The sequence below is a fragment of the Myotis yumanensis genome, unplaced genomic scaffold (assembly GCF_028538775.1).
Source record: "Myotis yumanensis isolate MYYU_CA2020_CCGP unplaced genomic scaffold, mMyoYum1.0.hap1 SCAF_2, whole genome shotgun sequence".
NCBI lineage: Eukaryota > Metazoa > Chordata > Mammalia > Chiroptera > Vespertilionidae > Myotis > Myotis yumanensis.
In genome coordinates, this window is record NW_027223753.1 from 209889167 (window position 1) to 209916184 (window position 27018).

The 27018-nt window shown below is 48.1% G+C and overlaps 1 protein-coding gene across 7 annotated transcripts in view; it reads right to left on the bottom strand.

The window, feature by feature from the left end:
- Window positions 1–16643, bottom strand: part of PKNOX1 (PBX/knotted 1 homeobox 1) — a 62117-nt gene extending 45474 nt beyond the window's left edge. For 2 of the 7 annotated variants that reach the window (XM_070407126.1, XM_070407118.1), the window contains exons 1-2: window positions 1795–1854; window positions 818–1023 (exon numbers count right to left, since the gene is read on the bottom strand). The gene's annotated coding sequence lies outside the window, so the exon portion shown is untranslated. Of the gene's footprint in view, window positions 1–817; window positions 1024–1794; window positions 1856–2095; window positions 2166–16565 lie in introns of those variants that run through there. The other 5 variants (XM_070407120.1, XM_070407123.1, XM_070407119.1 and 2 more) reach the window with 5 other exon arrangements.
- Window positions 16644–27018: the final 10375 nt, after the last annotated feature.

Genomic DNA, 27018 nt, shown 5'->3' on the forward strand with positions numbered 1-27018 from the left:
GTGCTTTAATGGTATCATTTAACCCTGTGAAAGATTTAGATTTTAATATTTTGGTGTTCATAATAATCTATGTATTTGACATTTAGATGCTTTAATAGTTAAGAAAATAGGACAATTTAATCTTAAATTTTAGCCTTGATTTTAACTTAAAATGTATAATTAATTGCATTATTGATTTTAGACATAATTTCTTTTTCAGTGAAAAGGTATAAGAGAGAAATTAACGAAGATTGCAAACATTTCTTCATTTATACAAGTTTATCAACTGCCGGGCACAAATACTGGGTCCTAGGATTATAGCAGTGAACAAAACCAAGACCCTGACCACAAAGCTCACCCCAATAGAGAGGATTGAAAAGCTTGAGAACATGAGATTCACCATAAATATAACATTAAATTATTAGACATACCTGAGAAGGTTTTACTTGTTTGGTCAGATATATAAGGTGCTTAAATGAAAATCAAATCCAATAAACTTAAAATTATGCTTGAATTGTGTAAGCTGTGACTGGGACTGATCATTAAAAATGGTATATTTAGTCAGTTCACCTTGAGTTGATCAAAGGCTGTCTTAAAGGTGAAGTTTAGTTAAAATATACTAAATTCATAAAGAGAACCAAAAACTTGCAAATTCTACATAAAAGTATAAATAGGCCTGTAACTTTGTGGCCTTAATAAATGTTGATTTTAAAATAACCTCAAATTATCTTTTCTGTGCTCAAAAGCCTCATTTGAAAGGGCATTAAACATGGCAAGAAAAGCTAGATGCTAATGATGATTTTTATCCATATTAATAAAAAATGGAAACAGAACCTACATGTCATCCATAGAGGAACAGTGAAATCATTACAGTCGCCCATCATCAATCATCAGCATGGTGGTTAAATCCAGGAGCAGCATAGAAAGTCTCACAGTAACCTGCCAACTGAAAGGCAGGGCCCACGATTTGTTAGCATCTGTGCCCTTCATTCAGTCCACAAAGATTTACTGAAAGTCTTCTCCATGTGGGCTGTGTTGTAAGTGCTGGGGATGGAGCAGCAAACAAAACAAGAAACAACTTTATACCAATGCTGAAAAAGTCCTGATAGATTCATTTGGGCAGGAGACACCTCTATGGTGCCAGCTCTCCCTAGTCCAGAGCCTGGGTCCTCTCCTACAGAGGTCTTCTGCATTCATGGTTAGATTAATTCCTAGACATTTTTAGTTTTTCCTGCTGCTGTCAAAAATATCTCAATGTCATTATACTTTGTGGCAGACTGCTGGATAAAAAAGTGCCCCCTAGTCTGTGTGGACTAACCTTGTACCCGCCAACTTCACTAGGGCCTTTAGTCCTAACAGTTTATGGAGAATCTACTGGTTTTTCTTGGTACATGTAGTTATCTATAAATCTTGCGGCTGCAATACCAATAAAAATACCTGTTGTTTCTTTAGAAACTCAAAAAAACCCTATTCTAAAAAAACCCTATTTTCAAAAAAACCCTATTCCACTGTATACAGTGGAATCAAGGTCCATGAATAGTTATTACCCTTAAAAAATTTAAGAATTAGCAAATTTTAAAGTATCCTACAAGAGTACAGAAGTAACATAAAAGTGTGTAATAACACAATAGATAAACAGGCCACTGGAACAGAAGAAATAAGACACTAGATTTGCCAGGGCTTGAAGAAAAACTGCCAAAAATGCAGGAAGCTTTGGAATTTGATGCTTTTACAAAAATCTCTCTTAACTCAATCAATTCCTGCAAAGTGATGGTGAAACTGGGGTTTTGGTGCTGTTCTTCAAACACACCGTACCTGTGGTCAATCGGCTGTTCTCTTGTTTAGACATGGGCACACTGACTCCTGGTGGCCTGGGCTGGATAAAGCAGAAGCACTTGCAAGATCAAATCTCTAGAGCTTTGTCTCAAAGCTCCGTGTCACAGTTATATCTATATAGTCCATGTTAATGCAGAAATGTACAGAGAATTTGTTCTATGTTTAATCTTCGCTTTGCCCTGTCAGTATCACAACGGGGATGTGAGGGTAGGGAAGGGAAAATGAGGGAAGAAATATCTTCTCATATTCAAGACCTACATAAGACACTTTTAAGGCTGACCTTAGAGACTCAGTTGGAACCTCGAGAATACTGTGGAAGCGATGGTGTGCGACTCCTGGGCTTCTGCCGCCTTTGGACACTTAACTTCTGATGCCCTGAGCCCCCATGCTGTGAGGAAGGCCCCCCCATGCTGTGAAGCGTTCCCCCTCCCATGCTGTGAGAAAGCACACTCCCCCATCCCCAACCCCAATACTGTGAAGAAGCCCAGGTCACATGTAGAGTCATCATAGAGGTGTCCTAGCCAACAACCTCAGCTGAAAGCCAGTATCAACTTCCAAATTTGAGAAAATTTCCTCTAAAAGACTCCAGCCCTGTCATCAAGGCACTCCCAGCCTCTGCGTCTTGCTAGCTGAGGACCCAACCATTGTGGAGCAGACACAGGCCATTTCCACGGCATCCTTTCCAAATTCTTGGCCTCAAAGCCATAAGCATCATAAAATGGTTGTTTTATGCCACTAATGGAGTAACTGGGTTCCCACTAATAGGAACCAGAACATTCTAGCACAGTGGTTCTCAACCTGTGGGTCTCGACCCCTTTGGGGGTCGAATGACCCTTTCACAGGGGTCGCCTAAGGCCATTGGAAAACACATATATAATTACATATTGTTTTTGTGATTAATCACTATGCTTTAATTATGTTCAATTTGTAATAATGAAATTGGGGGTCACCACAACATGAGGAACTGTATTAAAGGGTCACGGCATTAGGAAGGTTGAGAACCACTGTTCTAGCAGATGCTTTGTAACACTGTCCTCATCTTACAGAAGCGCAAAGAGGTTAAGATACCTTTGTGAGGTCAGACGCTGGCTCTGAAGCCCCATTTCTTCTACACATTATTTCTGAGAACACAATAACTTTGTTTCTAAGATAACTGTAGAACTCATAAGAAAATCAGGACAGTATTTGACAATCTGTTCAATTTTGATGCCTGCAAATGTTAATTTCATCAATTCAAACTACGAATTATAGTGTCCTTCAAAATGGGAAACACCATTTAAGAGAATAGTTGAAGGCAATGCATCAGGTAAACACCACGAATGACTTTCAATCATGGCAAGGATGCCCACACTGCACACCCATGTAACTCTGCTCTGCAAACACTGACAAGTCTAAAGAAAAAATGACAGCCTGGTGCCCATGTGAAGAAGTGGCATGTCCTGACAAAGTCTGGAAGTAGGCACCTCCAAAACACTGTAACACAAGTTACTGAAAAGGAAAGAAATTCCCCCCTGATGCTATGATGCAGCAAATGAAACAAGCTCCCCCATCAGCTCTCCATTTTCTGAACTCCCAGCAGTGTCTTCAGACCAGTCTCCCATGGTCACGCTTTCCCACCCCAAGTCCATAATCCACACTGTAGCCCCAACTATGGGGTTTCTTAAGAGCTGCTTCTTTCCCCCTGCTTATCAATTTTCAGAACAACGTGCTAGTTCCCTAGCCTTCTACAATAGTGACCAGTCAGGCTGTTTTAGTACATTATGATCTCATGGGTTTGAACATTTTAAAATTAAGTACATTAGCCCTAGCCAGTTTGCTCAGTGGACAGAGCGCTGGCCTGAGGACTGAAGGGTCCCAGGTTCGATTCCAGTCAAGAGCACATACCTTGGTTGCAGGCTCCCGACCCTGGTCGGGGGCACGTGGGAGGCAACCAATTGATGTGTCTCACATCAGTGCTTTTCTCTGTCTCTCCCTCTCCCTCCTACTCTCTCTAAAAATCAATGGAAAATAACCTCAGATGAGGATTAAAATAAAAAATAAATTTAAAAAGAGGAGAAAAAAGAAGATGGCGGCATAGGTAAACACCGGAGACTGCCGCCGTGGACAACCACTTCAAAAATACAACTAAAAGTCGGAGCGGACATCAACCAGAACCACGGGAAGGCTGGCTGAGGAGAGTCTCTTCAACTAGAAGCAAAAACAACAGCATTCCAACGCTCAGCGGAGGTGCAGTGTGGAAAATTTAAAGGTACGGCGGTGCGGTGGTGAGGGTGCGCGCGCAAAGCGGGCTGGCGGCTGAGGGCGCGATTGTCGTTTTCAATCAGGAGCGAGTCTCAGACTCTGGGCTACAGATCCGGGCGAGTCTCTAGGGACCCAGACTCAAACGGGAGAAGCGGGACTGTCTGGCTACGGCCCCTCCGAGGTTTGCAGCGTTTGCTGGGACAGAGAGGCAGAGCCCCTGGGGACGGACTGAGAGCGGCCATAGCTGCTCCCTCCCCCCCCCCCCCCCGCCCTGTTGAGCCCGCCCCGCCCAAACCCTGCGCACAGCCATTTGCCGATCGCCTCAGGCAAGGGCTGGACTAGCGCCTCCCCTGAGGACTGAAGTTTTCCCACAGCTGATTCTCACAGCCAGTCGGCCTGGTGGTCAAATCCCTCTAGTGTTAACTACAACAATTAAGGCTTGGCTAGAACAAGACTGCGCACAGAGACCACAAGGGGGTGCACCAAGAAAGCATAAAAGATGCGGAGACAAAAAAACATGACAGAAACGGAGGATATGGAGCTAAGAATCGCAATTTTGAGGGCTTGCCATAAATTTGTGCAGAGCCTCACGAAAACTAATGAGACCCTCGATGCTACGATAAAGAAATTAGAAAGTAAGCATACACGGACTGAAATAAAGAATATTATACCCAATAGCAGACCAGAGGAGCACAAGAATCAAGTCAAAGATTCGACAAAAAACACCCAATTGGAAAAGCAAAATGAAAAAAGAATCCAAAAGTGTGAAGATAGTGTAAGGAGCCTCTGGGACAGCTTTAAGCGGACTAATATCAGAGTCATTGGAGTGCCAGAAGATGAGAGACAGCAAGATATTGAAAACCTATTTCAAGAAATAATGGCAGAAAACTTCCCCCACCTGGAGAAAGAAATGGACTTACAGGTCCAAGAAGCGCAGAGAACCCCAAACAAAAGGAATCCAAAGAGGACCACACCAAGACACATCATCATTAAAATGCCAAGAGCAAAAGACAAAGAGAAAATCTTAAAAGCAGCAAGAGAAAGAGGCTCAATTACCTACAAGGGAATACCCATACGACTGTCAGCTGATTTCTCAACAGAAACTTTGCAGGCCAGAAGGGAATGGCAAGAAATATTCAAAGTGCTGAATACCAAGAACCTACAACCAAGATTACTTTATCCAGCAAAGCTATCATTCAGAATTGAAGGTCAGATAAAGAGCTTCACAGATAAGGAAAAACTAAAGGAGTTCATCACCACCAAACCAGTATTATATGAAATGCTGAAAGGTATCCTTTAAGAAGAGGAAGAAGAAGAAAAAGGTAAAGATACAAATTATGAACAACAAATATGCATCTATCAACAAATGAATCTAAGAATCAAGTGAATAAATAACCTGATGTACAGAATGAACTGGTGACTATAATGAATCAGGGACATAGAAAGGGAATGGACTGACTATTCTTGGGGGAAAAGGGGTGTGGGAGATGCGGGAAGTGACTGGACAAAAATCATGCACCTATGGATGAACTCAGTGGGTGGGGAGTGAGGGTGGAGGGTGGGGTGGGAGCTGGAAGGAGGGGAGTTATGGGGGGAAAAAAGAGGAACAAATGTAATAATCTGAACAATAAAGATTTAAAAAAAATAAAAAATAAAAAAAAAATAAAAAAAAATAAAAAGATAAGTACAGTTATATGTATGTGTTTGTAGTATATATATGTGTATATGTATTTCCCCAAAATTATCCTATCTTTGGCCAATGCAAGCACCTTCAGTTACCTCCTAGAGCCTTTAACACATCCTAGTAATTCTTGATAACTTTCTTGCTTTCAGGTAAAACAAGACACTCCAGACTCATCTTCATTTTCTGCACTATAATTGTCACTTTCAAAAGAGATGTGAAGACAGAAAAAGTGGGGGGCAGTGGGGAGTGGCTTCTAGAGAGAAGCCCTAATAAGCCAAAGACCAGTGAGGCTGCCTGGCCCAGCCCTACTGCAGCCCTGCCCCTCTCCCTGACCTCTGACCCACAGGCCCAGTCCCTCCCAGCCCAGCTAGAGTCTGCTCTCCAGCAGCTATTCACACAGTGCTCCTCAGCCCCAGAACTCAGGGAGTGCGGCACACAGAAGCTCTCGAGGAAGAAGCACTCCTTGCTTTCCCAGTGGCATCTGGGTTTCAGAACAACTGCTTCTGGACAAGGTGGCACCCATAAGAAAGAATTAAACTCTATATACTGACTTCAGCAAAGCAGAGTTTCTCAGGGCTCAAATGCCAGCAAAAGGGAAAAACAAAGGAGCAATGAGACAATAGGAACTGGTCACAAAAGCTTTCAATATTTATTCACATGGATTCCTTTATGATCCTAATTAGAGCTATTTACCTAGGCCCTATTTTTACACAGGTGTCATTACATACCAATCACAGCAAGATAGTCTATTGAGGGACAATATCCTATCTTCCCCTTTATTAGTCATACTAGAGGTCTGGTGCATGACATTCGTGCACTGGGAGGGGGGTCCTCAGCCTGGCCTGGGCCCTCTCATAGTCCAGGACCCCTTGGGGGATGTCTGCCTGCCAGCTTAGGCCCACTCCCTGCGGAGTCCTGAGCTGAGTCTGCCCCCTGGTGGTCAGTGTGTGCCATAGCAACCGGTCATTCTGCCATTCGGTCGATTTGCATTTTAGGGTTTTATTATATAGGATTTCCCCAGCAGACTTAGGCTGTTTGATTCCATTTATCCAGATTAACACAAATTTTTTTTTTTTTTTAAGCTAAAAATGACTGAGGGGTCAGCACACTTTTCTCTAAAGAGCCAACTAATTAGTATTTTAGGCTTTGCAGGGCACATACTGTTTCTATTGTATATTCTTTTTCCTTTACAGTGGCTCTAGTGGCACTTGGCCCAGAGGCCTACAATTTGCCAACTCATGGCCTAAAATATAGCTGTCCAAAGAGACATGTTCATAACTTCTTTTATCCATCAAAAATTTGCTCTCTAACCTGGCCAGTGTGGCTCAGTTGGTTGAGCATCAATCACCCCATGCACCAGGAAGTCACCCATTTGATTCCAGGTCAGGGCACATGTCTGGATTGCAGGCTTGATCCCCATTGGGGGTGTGTAGCAGACAGATGACCAATGTTTCCCTCTCTCTGAAATCAATACATTTTTTTTTTTTTAATTTGCTCTCTAACTCAGTTTTGGGAACATCAAGTCTTTTGCATTTTTCATTTAATCTACAGACAGGCCCAATGCAGGAAAGCTCAGAGCTGCCACACCTAGCCACTTTCCTTCTCAGCAGGGCAACTCCCGAGCTGCTCTCGAAAGCTGCTTTAACTGATGAGCACAATCAATTCCACTAACAGAAATGCAAGAAAGTCTACGGTAACTTTAGCTTGCTTGTCTGGAAGAGAGTTGGTTAAGGAGCCAGGAAGGGACTGGGGACACAAGAGTCAAGAGACATTTGCAAAAGACATTTTCTTTCTTTCTTTTTTAAAAAAATATATTTTATTGATTTTTTTTACAGAGAGGAAAGAAGAGGGATAGAGAGTTAGAAACATCGATCAGCTGCCTCCTGCACACCCCCTACTGGGGATGTGCCTGCAACCAAGGTACATGCCCTTGACCAGAAGCGAACCTGGGACCCTTCAGTCTGCAGGCCGACGCTCTATCCACTGAGCCAAACTAGTTAGGGCTGCAATAGACATTTTCTTTGTGGCTACTAATATTTCCTCAAAACATTTAATTGATGATACTTTTCCAAACATTTTAAACCTGCTAATATTATTAATAAAGAAAGCTGTCAAGGAATCCAAGAAAAATGTCAAAATTCTATACTCAAAAAAAAAAAAAACACGAAAAAAAAGAGAGATTTTCCAAAATACCTTTTAGGACAATCAACTATCCATCACTACACTTCAGTGAGTTGTCATCCGCCTGTCACCTCTCTTCTATCCTGGCTTCATTCAAATCCCCCATCCCATTGAGGGTTCAGCCAATAACACATTCTGAGGAAAACATTTGCCAAACAATCACTTTATTGTTCAAACAAGGCTTGGGAAGGTACCACTTGAAGTTTAATATTTAAATGAAATCAGAGCCCCAGAGAGTTTGGCTCAGTAGATAGAGCGTCAGCCTGCAGACCAAAGGGACCCAGGTTCGATTCCGGTCAAGGGCAAGTACCTTGGTTGCAGGCTCCTCCCCAGCCCAGGCCCTAGTCAGGGCCTGTGCCGGAGGCAACCAATCTATGTGTTTCTCTCACATCAATGTTTCTCTCTGTCATTCCCTCTCTCTTCCACTTTCCCTAAAAATCAATGGGAAAATATGCTCAAGTGAGGATTAACAAAAAAATAAAATCATAAATATTACATTCTGTTAAAACAAAATCTGTCCAAAAACATATTTCCAAGCCAAAAGTCCACATATGTTCACTAAAGACATAGTAAAACTCTAACCACAAAGGTGTTTTAGTGGTTTTAGGACCTGTTTTAGTAAATTCTGGGCTGGCTGGTCTAGCATAGCTGGATAGAATTGCAATTCACATCACAGTTTTTAAGACCTTGACTATCATTGGCATCATTAAAAAGCTGATACTCACACCTTTCATGTAGTATTTATTACTAAGGGTCAATGAATACATTTTATGAAAAACAGAAACCCCACTCCTTCAAGGCAAGGGCCCTCTTACACATACAATCTTTCTTCCTAGGGCACTGTCTGTGCTGGGGGATAGCACCCTGGAAATGGGCCCAGCAGTGATACCATCCTACCTAGGTCTGGGATCTGACTAAGCTTGTTAGGCCAGAGGAGGATAAAATAAACACAGAAAATATAAAAAATGAGATGCTCAAAAGGCTCTGCCACATTAGGCATGGACATAAAATAATCAGAAAAAATATAGAATCATTCAATTGTGAAGAGATCTTAAATTTTTAAAATAAAAAAACATATTTACCTGGATTATATAAACATATGAAAACATCCTATCTAATAATAGACAAACATGGTAAATAGCCGTACCTCCGCTACCCTTCCCATTGGCTAATCAGGGTGATATGCAAATTAACTGCCAGCCAAGATGGCGGTTAACCGCAAACAAAGATGGCGGCTAATTTGCATACTCGCAATGATGGGAGGCGAAAGGGGAAGGATGGAAGACAGTGATGAGAAACCCAGGCACAGGCAAGAGCCAGGGAGCAGGGCAAAGGTCGGCCCTGGAGGGCACCTTTGCCCTGCCACCAGTGGGTGATCGGAGAAGCCTGGGGGTGGGGCAGGGAAGCGGACACAGACAGCGATGCAGAAGCTGGATGCAGGGGCAGGGAAGCGGCTGCCGCCAGCGTCCCCGGCTTCTGGCTTCTGCGATCGGTGACCGCAGAAGTCCAGTGCAGGGGGGATCACAGAAGCCAGGTGCGTAGGCAAGGAAGCAGCCTCCGCCAGCGCCCCAGCCACGGCTCCCCTGCCCCGCACCCGGCTTCTGCGATCAGTGACCGCAGAAGCTGGGTGCAGGAGCGATCGCAGAAGCTGGGTGCGGGTCAGGCCAGCATCAAGGGCCATGGCTTCCCTGCCCCGCACCCGGCTTCTGTGATCCGTGACCGCAGAAGCTGGGTGCCGGTCAGGGAAGCAGCTGCTGCCAGCTTCCCCGGCTGCGGCTTCCCTGCCCCACACCCGGCTTATGCAATTGGTGATGCCTATTTTTGCATGACACTTAACTGACTACCCTCCCTGGAAGCACAGAAGAAGAAGAAGCCCCCAGAAGAAGCCGCCGCCCACCTTTGGTCCTGGCACCAGCGCCTGGGGCTGGCTGCAGCCCAGGAGATGGACAAGCTACCAGCCAGAGGTCCCAGGCTGCAGCCACCTGGAGAAGCTGCCAGCCCTGTGGTCCAGGGTGCCAGCGCCTGTGGCCAGGGAAACAGGTTCCCTATTCTCCTACTGTAGTCATTACTTCAATATTCCCCTTCTGAATTTCTCTCCTGTGCTGCAACCCAACTCCACTTTTCATCGGAAGGATACGGAACAGAGAGAGCAGTGTTAAAAGCTTACATTTTTAAGCCGGTAAGGTTGGTACTTAAACATATAAATGAAAAACTAGAGTCCTTAAGGTAACAAAGGCTACAAAGGACAGGGACAGCGCATGACCTATTATATCCAGCAATCCATATGGGGACTGAAAACTTTGCAATGATGACAATTACTGAAGATATGAATCAACTAAAATAGTTGACAGGGACAATTCTTCCATCTTTGAAAATATCTACATCAAATCTGTTTAAATAGATTTTCATCTGCATAATATAACACATTCTGACAAGACCACCACCACCACCAATGTGGTCAGTGTTGTGCTGTAAAATGTTTAATAACTGAGGGACCGCCCCCCCGAGTGCACAAATTTTGTGCACCGGGCTACTACTCTATCTAATCTAATAAAAGAGAAACATGGTAATTAGCGTATGACCGCTACCCTTCCCATTGGCTAATTAGCGAGGCTGGGCTGAGGGACCCCCGAGTGCACAAATTTTTGTGCACCGGGCCTCTAGTCCTATCTAATAAAAGACAAAAAGGGTAATTGACCATACCTTCGCTACACTTCCCATTGGCTAATCAGGGCGATATGCAAATTAACTGCCAAGAAAGATGGCGGTTAATTTGCATACATAGGCGCCAAGCAACAGAGCGAAGCCGGCTGGCCCTGGGCAGGAGCAGCGAGTGAAGGCCGGCGTGATGAGCAAAAAGCAAAGAGGGAAGCCTGCCATGCTGGCCTCCGCCATGCCCCCGGGCCCCGCGCACAGCGAGCAAGGAGCTAAGCCCCTCACCCGCCACGCAGGCCCCTCCCGGCGAAGAGCGAAGGCCTGGGTTTCGGGCGCTGGAGGAAAACTGGTGCCAGCAGCCAGGGGAAGGGGCTCCCGAGGGGCCCCAGACTGCAAGAGGGCACAGGCTGGGCTGAGGGACCCACCCGAGTGCACAAATTTTTGTGCACCGGGCCTCTAGTATATATATAAAAGCCTAAGTGACCCTTCGACTGGTAGCTATGATGTGCACTGACCACCAGGGGGCAGATGCTCAACACACAGGCATGGAAGCATGGAACAGACTGAAGAATCTCAGAGGGAAGGGAGGAGGGGGGAGGGTGGGAAGAGATTAACCAAAGATCTTACATGCATACTAGAGGCCTGGTGCACGTATTCATGTACCAGTGGGGTCCCTCAGCCAGGCCTGCGGGGATTGGGCAGAAACTGGCAGTCTGACATCCTCCGAGGGGTCCCGGGTTGTGATAGGGCGCAGGCCAGGTTGAGCAACCCCACCAGTGAACAAATCTGTGCACCAGGCCTGTAGTAATATAATAATGCTGGCTAAAAATAAACACAAAATAGCTTAACTGATTAATACATAAAAATGTACACATATCCCACTAAACTTGGGTTCAATATATTTTGGAAAATGCTGTTCTAGATCAGTAGTTCTCAACCAAGTGAGACTTTTGTCCCCCAGGGACATTGGGCCATATCGGAAGACATTTTTTATTGTTACATCTGGGGCTAGGATCCCACTAGCCTCTAGTATGTAGGGACCAAGAATGCTGCTAAAATCTTACAACGCACAGGACAAACTCCTCCACACAGACATTTCTAGTGCCAAATGTCAACAGTGCCATGGTTTACTGCTGCTCTCGAGGATTGCAGAAGTATTTCCACTTATGCTGCAGGAAATTCTACTGAAATAAACGTTTTTTAAAAAGTATACATAAACACTAACTGAATTTAGAAGAATACATTAAATTCCTAATTTTTTTATACAAAAAGTACAAATCTTGATAAAATGTCTTAGACAAAATATAACATGTATTGAAAGATTAGCAAGGTCTCATTGAGGCATTATTTTTGCAAAAAATAATGACCTGTTTTTGGAAACTGCAATCACAGTACCTATCAATCCACAGTCCCTTCTGAGTGACCCAACCCCACTGCAGACCCTGCTGAAAGGGGGCAGCTGTGTAGATGGCAGGAGTCCATCCGTTTTTGGGGACAGGACCAGGCAGCTCCTAGGTGGGGTGGAGGGAAAGATGAAGAGGATGAGGTGGCAGAGCTGGGCTCAAGCTGAAAGGGTGGCGGAGAACATGCAATTGACAGTGTGCAGGAGCAGACAGTGGAGAGTTAGAGTCCAGCAGAGAGGGAGGGCCAAGACCCCATGTGGGCAGCCAGACTCTGCCAGGACCCAAAACTGGTCCCAAGGTCCAGCACTATGGTGATCCCTGCAATCCCGCTAGATTCGATTTTCCTTAACCTTGTTGGACCACAGGCTCCTGGACTTGAAGTCAGCCTGCTCCCTGCCATCCTGAGACCTGACAAAATAGCCAATCATTCTGTGTCAGCCACAGGTGGCAAACAAGAAAAGCAGCATTTCCAGTAAACATGCCCATAGCCTCACCTCACATGGCTTTACTGGGCTAGAGGCGTGCCAAATTTGTCTGCCTTACGGTGATGGCATCATCCTGAGCAGAAAAATTTCCCAAGACAGGAGCACCATCAATCCACAATGAGCAGCTTACTCTAAGAAAGGGAAGGCAGGGCCTGATAGCTGGACCTGTCAGGATAACTAAATCCTATCACTTAGAGAAATACAACAAAATGAATCCAAAATGTTCACTAGCTCACAGGCCCTCAGTCCCTCAACCCTTCTCAAGATTTTGAAAAAGCTGTTGAACCTTCTCCCAAGGAATCCTACATAGAGTTAGAAAGCTACTTCTAGGTCCCTGGGATGGGCGCTTGAAACCACCTTATCAGAACGCACATTTGCTGTGATAATATGTGACCCTCTGAGTGAAATTCCCAGAAAATGAATAGACTGGCAGAGGGGTAAAACACCAACACAAGGGCACCTGGGGCTGGCTGTACTCTGCACACACTCTGGTGGGCAGGACAACGTGGCAGATACAGTAGCCTCACTTGACAACCTTTGCAACCAGGCCTTTCCACCAAATGATCACGTCAATCATCCCTTAAATGTTTATTCTAAAGATTTCCAGTTCAAACTTTTTCTACACTGTATTTCCATGTCCTATATTGAAGGAGAATAGAGTTTGGGATCCCACTTTGGCATATTGATTATTTTAGGCTGGTTAATTTTAAGAAACAGCAGACCTGGGAGAAGCTCTGAAAACCCAGAAGTTACCCTCTGTAAAACTCAATTACATTTGTAAGGGCAACCTCCCTCTGTAAGGGGGTTCCCTCACCATACCTGTCCTGCTTTCACCGTCAGAGAAGGCAGGGACTTAAAGGTGCAGAAAAACCTTAGGCTGGTTTTCTGTGCTTTGCCTGGGAACCTCCTGTAACAGATTCTCCACCCCCAATGTCATCTTTTGTCACTAGCTGAAAATGGTACTGAAGATGATGGCTTCCACCATTTTGGAGACTTAGTGTACCTGGGTCTCTCCAAAGTATATGTTACTAAACTTTAATTTGCTTTTCTCCTACTAACCTGTCTTCTGTTAATTTGATTATTACTCCAGCCAGAACTTGAAGGGTAGAGGATGATTTTCCTCCCTAACAGTGTCTTCTTAAACAGCTTGTACAAAATAGAAGGCTAACTTATCACAGCTGTGTGTGGCCTGTCGCAATGGTCTAAGACAGTGCCCCCATGTGGCGCCTGCAGCTTCCCTCACCCTCACCCCCGTGACCCCAGCCTGCTAAATTCAGACTTCCCTTATTTGAACTGTTTTTATTTCCTCATCCCCAATGTCATCAGTACAGTCATTTTAGGAAGGAAAACAGGGCACACACATATTCCTACTAACGGATGGGCTGAGGGAAAGACGAGTTCTGGTGCAGAAGTTCTGAACTTGGTGTCTGTGAACCTGATTGAGAAAAAGTATCACATCTTTATTTGCAATAATCTCTGGCTGAAATCTAGTTCTCACTCAATTATGAGGGTAGACATTAAAGTCTGGAGTTCCAGCCCAGCCGGCGTGGCTCAGTGGCTGAGTGTCAACCTCTGAACCAGGCCATGGTTCGATGTCAGGGCACAGGCCCGGGTTGCTGGCTCAGTCCCCAGTGTGGGATGTGCAGGAGGCAGCTGATCAATGATTCTCTCTCATCATTGATGTTTCTATCTCTCCCTCTCCCTTTCTCTCTGAAATCATTTAAAAAATTTTAAAAATCTTGGCATTCCAGCAGTACCTGTAGCTTCCAACAGAAACCACAAATATCTTCACAAAGCGCTAGAGTTGCTTCAGAAATCTCAATTGTCAGTTACTTGTCACCGCTGCAAAGGAACTGCTACAGCCAGCGCTCAGTCTGTTACTAATTCAGCTAATAAAGGGCACTGAGGAACTTTATCACCAGTTTGGTTCGATATTTTGATAACTGTATCTCAGTAATAACGGGTTCTCTTCTTGATCCTATTTTATCTAAAACTGATTTTTTTCAACAGTGCGCCACATGGATTTTTAAAACATGCAATACCTGCCTAGTCAGGGGCACTGACCCTCTTCCCCTTAGACTGTCAAATAAAGAACGACAACAGCCAACACAACAATAGCTGTCTGGTGTGAATGAATCAAAGTTAAACCAATGATCTTTTGTCAGATCGGCAGAAAATGTACTTTTTGGTGTGCCGCAGAACTGTAGCAATTAGTGTGCCCTGCGAGGAGAAAGGCTGAACACCGCTGATCCACACCGGCTCTACCGAGAGCCCAGAGGCCGGGCGAACACAGGAAAGGCGCCCAAGGGCCGATGCTTTGCACCAGCAGCAGTTTCAGGGTTTTCTTTTAAACGGTTTCAAAATGCTTAATAATTTGCAACAAAAGTGAAAGTTCTAACTAGAATGTTCCTGCTCATGAAGTGCTTTTCTGAAGTTACAGCTGACACAGATGCGAAGAGATGCAAACTAGGGGCAGGACCCAGCGAGAGGTTCGCACCCAGCATCGTTCACATGCAACCCGTCAGTCTCCAGCAGGACCCTCAGGTCAAGTCCCGTTTCAGGCCGGTTTCCAGTCTCAGGCAGGACGCGCACTTTATTGCTGGGCAGAAGGGACTGGACTGTGAGCGTCGCTCAACGTGCACCGTGCACCGAACAGCGCTTGCCACTCTCCACTCGGGAAACTGGGGAAGCGACGGAAGGCAGGTGGCTGCGCAGGCTGCCATCTTCCCAATCAATGCTCCAGACTCGGATGCATCACCACCAACTACCTGCAAACTTCACCTGTCCTCCCTCTGCAGCATCTAGAATGTACTGTGTAACGTATTCTGTAATTTATTTCAACATGATGCATGGTGTAAATATCACTCCTTTTCCGATGTCAGAAAAATCATAGTTAGACCCAACTGAAGCCGAAGGGTTCGTTCACCCTAAAGTGGAAGCGCTCACTTACTAAGGGAAAAAACAGTAGCTTTTTATAGAAAGCGAACTCTTACAAGCTAAGTTATTAAGTTAAATTACACCTGACACGTCAGATACATCCTGGATGGCTGCAAGGCCTGCGATCAAACTCACCAAACGCACATCTGATTAAGGACCCGCCCGCCCCCCGGGTGCCTGCCGTCCCCGGCCACGATTCCGACGCGAGCAGCACCTCCAGGCACTGAGGGGCACCCCCCGAGGAGACCCCAACTTGTGTCGCAGGGCCGCTCAGGGCTCCCAGAGTCGCAGGATGAAATCAATAGGCTCCACTTTCCTAATTCTCCTGCCGTGACTCACGACCGCTTCCCACAGGAATGAGAGGTTCTGGCGAGCGCCCGGCCAGGTCCGACACGTCCGCTCACTCAAGTCGGCCGTTTATGATAAGCGACCCCTTCGTAACCAACTCCAGGAGCCGGCACCGCGCCCGGCACCCCGTCAGGCTGCAGCCGGCTCCCCCGCAGGTCCGCACCCTCGGGCCCGCCCCCACCCCGCCGACCCCGGCAGGGCCCGCGGGACCCGCACCGCCCGAGGCGCACGGGGTTGACGCGGCGCGCCCCTCCGGCCGCCGCACCCGCCATCTTCCCGCCTACCGCCCCGCGGAGCGGCCCCCGCGGCCGCCGCACCAACCGCGGGGCCGCGCTGCCCTCACGCCGGGCCCCGCCCCCGCGCGCCCCCGCGCCCCTCACGCCGGCCCCGCCCCGCCTGCGCCCGCGCGCCCCCCACCCCTGCCCCGCCCCCGCCTGCGCCCGGGCGCGCGCCGCGCTCCGTGAGGAACGGTTCAGAGCGCGCGCCTCACAACGGGCCCCGAGCGGCAGCGGCGGCGGCTTCCAGAAATTTCCGCGTCCGTAAACCCACACTGAGAAACAAGGTGGGCGCGCCCCCGCGGCTGCCCAGCAGACAACGCCCCTCCCCGAGCCCTTGGTTCCCCTCCCCCACAAGCACCCCCTCCCCGCCCCCTGCCCCGGGCGGCGGGTCCGGCGCGGCCCTCCCGGGCGACTGCGGCCCAGGGAGACCCAGGCGATGGCGACGGGGCGGCGGCTGCGGCGCCGGCGGGCCAGCGTGATTGATAGGGACGGGGCGGCGGAGCGGCGGCGGCGGCGGAGCGGTTGAGTGACAGCTTACCTGGGTGCCAATCTTCATCACACTGACAAGCGGCTGCAGCAATCGGGACCCGCAGTGCCGCGCCCGCGTCCAACCGTCACGCCGACGCTGGGCCACGCGACACAGCCTTGCTCAATGGGAGGAGGGCGACGCCGACGCGCGCCGCATCAATATTCAGATAGGGGGCGGGGCCATCCAGACTCGGGCCCCTCCCCGTCCCTGCGCCGCAGCGGCGCGGGGCGTGGCCTGCCTTCCGGGGGTGGAGAACGAGACGGGGGCGGGCGGCGGCCGGCCCCGCCCCCGCCTCGCGCCCGAGCCAGGCCCCGCCCCCAGCCCTCCGAGCTTCCCGCCTCATGACTATGCAGCGGAAGGCGTGACCTGGGCGCGCGCCACGCCCCCTCCGCTCGCTCTCCAGCGGCCCGGAGAGATCTGAGGAGCGGGCTTGGGTGGGCGGAACCGTGGGGAAAGGAGGCACCAGCCCCTCTGCGCGCGCCCATCGCAGGTGGGCCCGGGCCGACTCGCGCTGCCCTCAGAGGCCCTTGGAGGTTGGCTTCACGGGCGCCGGGCGCCCAACCCGCTCGGCCTGCGCGCGCCCTTTGTGTGTAGCCCCCGCCGCCTCCCGGTGGGCGCGAGCCCGGACCGCGCAGCGGGTGCGGACGTGTGCTCGCGGCTGGTGGAGTTGTCGCCGGCTGTCTCTGCCCAACAACTGGCCTGGCCCTGGGCTCCGTCTGTCCCGGCGTGCGGGTTCCAGCCACCGACGCTGGCACGCCTCTGGTCCGGTCTGGTCCGGCGCTTTGCCTTCAGTACATCCGTCCCCCAGGTGACCCGTGCAGGCCTGTCGGCAGGTGAAGTGGCTTCCCTGGGGGACATGGAGAGTGTCGCCTATCTCAGGTGGACTTTCAAAGGCTGCCTCAGTGCACCCATGGGTCCCGCCAGTGGCCTTGCTCTCCAAGACTTGAAGGGAAGTCATCACCTGCCCTAGCACAGAGGCATGGGGTTTGTCTGACTGGCCATTCATTTAAATATATACATACTAGAGGCCCGATGCACAAAATTCATGCAAGAATAGGCCTCCCTCTCCCCCCCCCCCCCCCCCCCCCGCCCCCGCAGCTTCCCTCTGGCACCTGGCACCCATGCTTCCCTTGCAGCCCAGGCTTCGTCTAGAAGGTCGCGGGGAAGGATGCCGGTCTAATTAGCATATTACACTTTTATACAAGATGTGTATATATGTATGTATATGTGTATATAACTATGTACATATGTTGATTTCAAAGAGGAAGGGAGAGGGAGAGAGAGAGAGAAACATCAATGATGAGAGAATCATTGATGGGCCACTTCCTGCACGCCCCCTACTGGGGATCCAGCCCACAACCTGGCATGTGCCCTGACCCTGAATCAAACCCTGACCTCCAGGTTCATAGGTGGAGGCTCAACCACTGAGTGACATCTGGCTTGACCATTCATTTTTGCAGAAACATTCCCACCTTGCCTGGCTGGTGTGGCTCTGTCCTTGAGTGTTGACCTATGAACCAGGAAGCACAGTAAGCCAGAACCGTGAAATGACACAAGTGTGTGCAGCTGCACTGGGCACAGACTATTTCCTGAGCTTTGGTATCTGTGATGGTTAGTGTTATGTGTCCACCTGGCTGAGCTAGAGTATCCAATTGTGTGACTAAACCCAAATCTAGATATTGCTCTGAAGGTATTTCTTGGAAAGGTTTAACATTTTAATCAGTACACTTTGAGTAAAGCAGATTACCCTCCAAGATGTGGATGGGCCTCATCCAATCAGGTGAAGGCCTTACAAGAAAACACTCTGAGGTCCCCTGAAGAATCCTACCAGCAGACCCTGGCAACATCAACGCTTACCAGAATTTTCAGCCGGCCGACCTGCCCTGCAAATTTCAGACTTGCCAGCACCCACAATGGCATGAGCCAATTCCTTAAATCAGTTTTTTGACAGATAGTGAGATACACACACACACACACACACACACACACACACACACTGACTGACAAAGACAGTATTCCTTTTCCTCTCTATTTAGACCTCTACGATGGCACATTGAGGCCATCCAGAGAGCAGGCATGCTTCTTTTATTTTCTGCACCCCTTCCTCCTCCTCTACTGTGGATGGCCAAGGCCTCTGTGGACAACCCTGGAAGGCGTGTGTCCAAGTTAGCCACTCACCCCATGGTTCTTCTAGAAGAAGTATGAGGATCATAAGCTGAGGATCAGCCACAGAAAACATGCTTTCAAGCCCTGTAGTGCTGCTTCCTGTCTGCCCACAGTGGTCAGTGTGCCCTTCAGAGAGTTACCCTCTTGCCCTCTCAGTTCCCCCCCGCCCCATGACCTCCCACTGGGACACTCGCACCTGGAGGGGCTCTATCCACTACCTGGCTGTGGAGGAGTGGGGGTGGGGGAGGGGGATGAAAAGGGACCCAGATTCAGTGGTCTGGCTGAGGGTCCCTCTGACACCTCCCTGTACTCCAGCTGGCTGCACTGACCTTTGCAGGGACACAGATCTGCTGTGGCCCTGCCTGGGGGGGTCCAAGATGGATGCCCAAGGGAGAGAGAGGGAGCAGAGCTGATGCACTGCCCTCCTGCACTTGGGACAGCACAAAGCACAAAAAGGAGCATCAAGCCCTGGCTGATGGGTTCAGTGGTTAGAGCACCGGCCCATGCATTGAGGTGTTGCAGGTTTGATTCCCGGTCGAGGGCACATACCTGGGTTGCAAGTTTAATCCCTGGCCTTGGTCGGGGTGTGTGCAGGAGGCAACCCACCCATGTATCTCCCATCTATGTTTCTCTCTCCTCCTCCTCCCTCCCTTCCACTCTCTAAAAAGCAATGGAAAAATATCCTCGGGCAAGGATTAACAACAACAACAACAAAAGGAGTATCAAGCGAAAAAAAATTTCTTCTTCTGCCCCCTCATTCTTGGCTATTTTCCTAATCTTCCGGAATGTTTACCATCTTTGGAGACATCGGAGTTTCGTTTTCTGCAGCATATTTTCAAAGAGAGAGAGAGCGAGAACAAAGCCTGGGCTGGACCTGTGAGCTCCGTCAGAAAGCAGCCTTCTTGGTGGCCGTGTCACCATCTCTCTCGATGCCTATTGGGCTGGGCAGCACTTTTGTTTTGCTGCATCCACATATATTTGTCTATAAATAAAAAACCTTTGTTATGTGCAAATATTAACCAGAATCAGTGCAAAGATTAAAGAATAAAACTTGTTACCGGAAAACAAAATGTGCTCACAAATTCGAGAGCCCGCAGGAATCTGGGTCATTTTAAGGGGAAAAACTTTCCAGACAAGGCCCGCTGCAGCCCACGGTGCAATGAAGACAAGGTCAAGCCCTCATCCCAGTGCTGGGTGTCTCCTTTTCTACTTTCAATTTGAACAAGGAACACAAACTCTGGCCTAATAAGGATTGTTAGAAGCCTGTTTAACAACGAGATGGAGTCTTTTATAATCAGCTTAGGTTTGGGTAATTATATGTAAAGGTTTTCAAATTTTTCTTTTGAAAATCTATTTTTATTGATTTTAGAGAGAAAGAGAGAGATAGAAACATCAATAATGAGAAAGAATCATTGATAGGCTGCCTCCTGCACTCCCCACACTAGGGATTGAGCCTATGCCCCGACCAGGAATTGAACTGTGACCTACTGGTTCATAGGTCGACACTCAACCACTGAGCCAAGCTGGCCAGGCTCAAATTTTTCTTTTAAAAAAATTTATTGATTTTGGAGAGAGGGAGAGAAAGGAGGAGGGAGAGGGAGAGGGAGAGGGAGAGGGAGAGGGAGAAAAACATTCACTCATTGTTCCACTTATTCATACATTCATTGCTTGCTTCTTGTATGTGCCCTGACGAGGAATCAAACCTGCAACTTTGGTGTATTGGGACAATGCCCTAACCAACTGAGCTACCTGGTCAGCGCCCCAAATTTTCTTTTTAAAACTATTTCTTATTTATTCAAAGATTTATCTTGTAAGCCTTATTCACACTGTCTGATCATCCCTTGACCAAAGGGTTTGTTAACAAAGATCAGCGCCCACTCCTGTCTTGTTCCTGTCATCAGCGACCCTGAATTACTGAAGACTTTCTCTGTACACTCATGTTTATTCATGTTCTGTCTTAGGAAAATCGGGGAGTCCTTGAGCTACAGAATAATTTTTTTATAAGAAGTTGTGGATCCCATCACTGAGGCTGAGAGGAATGAAACCTTGTGCTCCCCTCCCCCAGCCAGTGCTACAGTCTGAGACAAACATACATCCAGAAAGTGGAGGCATGTTTTCAACATAACAATGGTCCTTTCTGAGTTTTTTTTTTACAGCAGTTGTATTACTAGTCTTTAGCTAATTCTCCTTCTACTATTATAGAGAGCTCAGGGGTTTGTGGGAAGCCAACAATATGTCTTCTCAAATGTACTTCTTTCAGGTTGGGACAGTATGTTGATGACTTTTACAGCACACAGTTCAATGCTGTATCTTTCTATACAATGCCACTGCACTTTCCACAATATAAGCTTTATCTGTGATGGGCACAACTTCTTCAATGTATTAGCTTCCCCCATTGGCTCACTGATTCCCCAAACTCAGTAAATCACTGTTACTGGGTGTCGGTTGGCAGAAATTAACCAGCTTCTGTAACAGCTTATTTTTATTCAGTGTGCTCATCTGGGAACTGGTGATTTATAAATAAAAATTTATTATTTACCATTTAGGAGACTGGAAATATTACACACATGGAACTTCAGAAATAAATTGTCAGCTATGAGGCAATATAGTTTTGATATATTGCAGATTTATTTTCTACATCACCAGTGTGCCCAGATGGGCCTCCCGCTTGTCAGACGAAGATAAATTCCTCTGGGTAGCATCCCATGCTCTGGAAGGTTTATCTCACTGTTTTATAGCCATTCTTCCCCTGGGTCCTCATCTATTTTCTGTCTCCTTGTCAACGACGCTCAAGGTGTGATGCAATAATCTGAGGGCCACAGAGTAACAGCTCGGGCTTGTGTTAATGTGGCATCCTCCTCCAAGGGGCCAGAGGTGCGCGAAGGACAGGATGCAGTTCACGCATTCTCTGCGGGAGAATGGCAGGTGTTATTATTTTCTAACCTTTTTTAAAAACAAAATTTCACATGCACACAAGTAGAGAGAAGAGAATAATGAACCGTTGTGTGCCTATCATTCCGCTGTAAAATTATTAATATTTTGCCAATTTTATTTCATCTGTTTCCCATCCTCCCCCCCCCCCCTTAAGTACTTTAAAAGAAATCCCAGATATCATGTTATTTCACTGCAGTAGAAGCAAGCATTATTAATTCTATTTTATGGGAAAACAGAAGCACTGAAATGTTAAGAATCTCACCCAAAAGAATACAGCGAGTCTGTGGGGAAGGAAGCTGCCAGAAGTCGATTCCCTCTCTCCTAACACTGATTCTATAAGTGAAATCAAACTATCCCCAAATTGATTTCCTCAGTTACACAGAGAGTGTGTCACCCACACAATGTCAGCTGTGGCAACGATATTCGAACAGATTACTCACATAGATGGATTTATCTCAGCCCCTGAGTATTTAAATAAAAGAGTTCACTTCCTGAAACTATAAATCAGAGTCCCTTTAAAGAATAACAAGGAAGTTAAATCCCCAAAGTGACATTTACTCAGAAGAATGCTATTTGAAATCCAAACATATGGAGTCATAAAGAATGAATGTGCGACCTCCGGTCAAAGGCAGCTCTAGAAATACTTGTTTTGTTGCATTGGCAAAGCCAACATTCCTGCAAGGAGAACTTACAGCAAAGGCCGTCTCCCACTAAGACACCTTCAATGTCTGGGGTTTTCTCCTGACTTCTTTTTGAGCTTTGGGTACCTGGGCCTTCAGGGGAACAGTGCCAGGCATGTCACCACCCTCCACTGTCCCCACAGGTGTGTGACTCTCCTGGCAGCTCTCAGAGGTGATTTGGGAGTTTCCTTCATCCCTTGTGGTGCTGCTGGAAGCTGTTGTACTAGTATAGCAAGGGATTTGGCCTGTTTTTGTCCCTAGTTCGGAGGCAGCCTTTACCCCCTCAGACCACACCAGTCTATGCTAATGAGGTGGGTCCTGACAGCCCCTAAATAGCTTCAGGATGAGGGCCCATCAGGCCAGAAAGACCATCAGGGGTTCAGAGAGCTGGGACTTTGAGCCAAGTGATATCAGGCTGACCCCTTGACCTCCAGGGAGGGGAGGGGAGTTGGAGATTGAGGTCAATCACGTGACCAGTAGTTCAATCGTGCCCCTGTGATAAATCCCCAATGAGAACTCCAAACACGGGAAATCCATAGGAGCTTCTTGGTTGGAGACACGCGTGGATGTGCCAGAAGGGTGGCACCTGAGGCTCTGCATTGGAGGCCGCCCAGACCTCACCCTGTGGGTCCCTTCTTTGGGCTGGTCCTGATTTGTATCTTTTATGGTAAAACTACAGTGCTTTCCTGAGTTCTGAGTCATTCTAGCAAATGATTAAATCAGAAAGGGTGGTAGGAACCCCTGAAACTAGTCTCCAGTTGGCCAGAAGCACTAGTGGCCTGGAACCCTTATAGTTGGGTGGTGTCTAGAATGGAGACAGTCCTGTGGGAGGTTGTGCCCTCACTCCGTGGGCCTGCACGAAGCTCCGGAGTTGGTGTCAGAATCGCTCTGCTCAGCCGTGCACACTCTTCTTGGGCCCAAAGGTACCTGGTTATGATCAGTCCTGCACCCACCCCCAGATCGCAACACAGCACCTTGGGGAGCTGGGGCCTCTCGCCTTGGCCACACAGGTGATGCACAGTCCCAGGCACCTCGAGGGAAGGAGCTCCAGCCCATCCTGAGCGAAGGGATGGGTCACAAACAGTCCGTTTCTCTCTGTTATTGCTTTATTTATGTTTTAAAACAGTCTATTAGACTTTAATTATTGAATAACACACATTGTTACAATCACTTTCTCCCACCTGCTCTGTGCCCTGAGGGCCACCTGCACAGGCTGCTCCCGGGCTCCCTCCTCCAGGCTCCCCGGTGGGCTGGCCAAGGGCAGGCACTGTCAGCATTCACAGGGTGGGAGGAAGTGTGTGGGGTTATACCCGGTCACCATGAGTCAGGTCCCTCCTCCCAGCTTCATGCTGTCACCTGCCTCCCAGATTCTGGGAACTGCTCCCTGCCTTGTCCTTCCCCTGATGGGCAAACAGCTCCTGGTAACCAGGCGTTAGGAGCTAGCACTGCAGCATCCCTTGGCCACAGGCCACAGCTCGGAGCTAGTGCCAGGTAGCGTCCTCAGATTACCTGGTGTGCGTGCTTTCTGTAGCCCGCTGGCCCTGGCCAGGCACAGGAATGGGGAGAAGGCAGCAGGAAGTAGCCTGTGCCCTTTGGGAGCGGCTACCACCTACCCAGCACCAAGCGTTGTCAAAGGGACATCCTGGGTAGTTCTGGTCAGAAAGTTCAGGTGAGAGGAGACGGGCCAGCGAACACCAACCATGAAATGGCAAAGTGATATTGGAGTAACGGGCAGCACCTGCACCACTCCAGTCCCCGCAAACAGAGTTGCTCAAAGTCTGGTCCACTTCCACCTGTCTCCAGTCACTAGGCATTTGTCCAAAATACAGGTTAGTGGCGCTGAAAAGGATGGATCTTAGCTGAACCCCCGGGAAACAGCGACCTTGAAAGCCCCCCACTTCCCTGTGTAATTTAGGTAAGACTTGCTGTCTGCTCTTCCTCACAACTCGGACAGGACTCGCAGAAGATGCCTTTTACACACAGGACCCCCAGTCCCGCCCGCCCCAGTTTCCTGTTCTTTGTCTCATGAATGCTCAGCTGAGATTAGCGTTGTTCCCTGAAACCAGCTGGACACAGCGATGAGCATTTCCCTGTCAGCTGCCTGACTGCCCTCCATTGCTGACACTGACGCTCTAAGTCACCCTGCCTGGGACTAGTCTGGCCTTTCCGTAAAAGTTCAAGGCGAGACCACCCTGGCAGGACTCTGATCTTTGGATGCGGCCTCTCCTTCCTGTAGCAGCCAGAATAAAACCAGTCTCCTTACTTGCATGTTTGGTCCTGACAGCCCAAGCCAGGGATTGGCATTTTTGCTAGCACCCTGGGGTGATTCCTACGGGGTCAAGTTTGAGCCATTCCTCCCTGGAGGCCGGTGTGATGGGGAACATCATGGGGTCTATGCAATGGAACTCAGACACTTTCTGCACCAGCAGGTGAGGGCGCAGTGGGCACTGGCAAGGAGTTCCTTCTCCAAACTGTAGTTCTAGCTTCAAGCTGATGTTCGTGGCAGCCCTGCTTTGGGCGGGAGGGTGGGGGGGGGGGGGGGGTGGGAGTGGTGAGAAGGGGAGGTGGAGGGTGGGGGAAGCAGACTTTGTAAATAGAAACAGATTTGGGTAAATCAATGGTAAGAATTTTGAAGTCAGTAAATCAATGGTAAGAATTTTGGGGTCAATATATTTCTTTTTGAAATCAGCTTCAAACAGCCTTCTTTACATGCCAAGGTCCAGCCTTCTTCCTTCACCAGCCCCTCCCCACTCAGCCTTTTATGGGCTTGTCATCATCACCCCTGCTGACAATGAATGATTTCCTCCGGGGGAGGATCACAAGAACCATCGTCTTTGCCAGAATCCATTGGCACAAACTATCTCTCTGAGTCAGAGCCTAAGGCCATTAGCGAGGGAGAAACAGCTGCAAGGGCTGCACATCTGCGAGTCATTTGAAAATTTTATGATGAATAAAAACTATCCATTACACAGACTTCTACATTATATATTAACCTAATGCCTCTACAATTACACCACCGACAGTCCCCTTTTGTTGTGCACGTTTTTTTCTAATGACACTCTATCTGCAATAATAAATTCAGGTATCTAAAACGTCGACTACCCAGCAACACTACTTAAAATTCCCTACTCGACGCGGTCAAATCCTTAATAACAATAATAAAAACTGTAGCTTCACTGGAAGCAGAAGAGAGACCTGGAAACTCCGAGCATGCTAAAAGCGTGGGGGGAGCATTATGGGTTTTAGACTAAATAATCAAAAGATTGAGACAAAAAAAAATATATACAGAGAACATCAAAAGATGCTGAAAAATAAGCCTTCAAAATGGTTCAAGCGCCATAAGCTGTTTAAGCTGTCCCCTGCGTGTAGATGACCCGAGTTTGCAATTGTGTAGTTGGCGGTACAATCAGGATGCTTTAAAGGACCCAGTGGCACAATGAAAAAGGGAGGTGGTGGAAACGGAGAGCCAGAGAAAGAAAAGGGAGAAAGAAAAGGAACTAAGTACCACTCAGGCGGAGGTGAGGGCCCATCCTGGAGATGAACCTCACTAAGAGCAGTGTGTACATGTTCAGCTACGTCCTAAATTTGTTGGTGACACCGCTCCCTCCCTTCCTGTGTCCTGTGTCCTGTGTCCTGTGTCCTGTGTCCATGCTCAGATAGGACATCCAGGTCCCTAGTGCCTAGGTCAGTTTTAGGAATGTCTTTCCCACCCCTTTCCTTTTTTTCTTTTCCACAAACTCTATAGTTTAAAAATTCTCTCTTTGAAAACAGCTTTTGGTGGCATGAGGCTTTGCCAATTTCCATGCACTAAACCTGCATTTTTATTTCATACCAGCCTCCTTTCTCTCCTTAGCACCCCCTCGTTCCGCGGCAGTGACTGGCCATATGTTCTGAAGAAGACGGTGCTTTACTTTGGCTGCCTCTGGCTGGCTCTGAGCTGAGGACGATGTATTTTAAGCCCCGCATTTAAAAATAAAAACCTTGGCAAGGCTTGTGAGGAACTAAAAACATCAAGATATGCTTGGAGCCTGGGCTCCGATTCGTGAGATTTCAAAGCCAGTGTTTAAAAGGAAGGAAGAAACAAGGGCTCAGGGTGCCCAGGTGGAGAGGTTGGATCTGATCCCTGAGTGTAGGTCTTGCTCCTGGGGGTGGGGGTGGGGGTGGGGGTCGGGGTAAGGGTGGGGGGCAGCCTCCGAGGACAGAGTAGCCAGGGAGCGGTTCTGCGGCCCAGGAACCCTCTGGGCGGCTTCCACCAGGGAGTCCAGGTGGTCAGTTAGGTCTGCACCACCTAGAAAAGTGCAAGGAAACTGCCCTCTTTTCTTCCCCAGTTCACCCCTTTTGTGCGTTTGCACACGAAATGCGAACGTGTGATGTGGCCACAAACATGTGACTTGGCCGCAAACATGCTCTGACCATGTCCTGAGATGCTTGGCACCAGAAATAGGTGGAGGAAAAGAGGAAGCAGGTTTTGAAATTCACAAAGCCAGAGAAGCTAGTTGGTGGGAAATTCCTTCAGTCATGAAAAGTGGTAAGCAAAGGATCTGGTTTCCATCCGTACCGGGACGAGGAATTCCTCTCCTGCAGGAACGTACTCCCGAGTGCAGCCTGTGCAATTAAACATGGGTTCACTTTTTCTTTTTTGATGGGAATCGTGTGAAATAAAATTTATCACAATACCTATG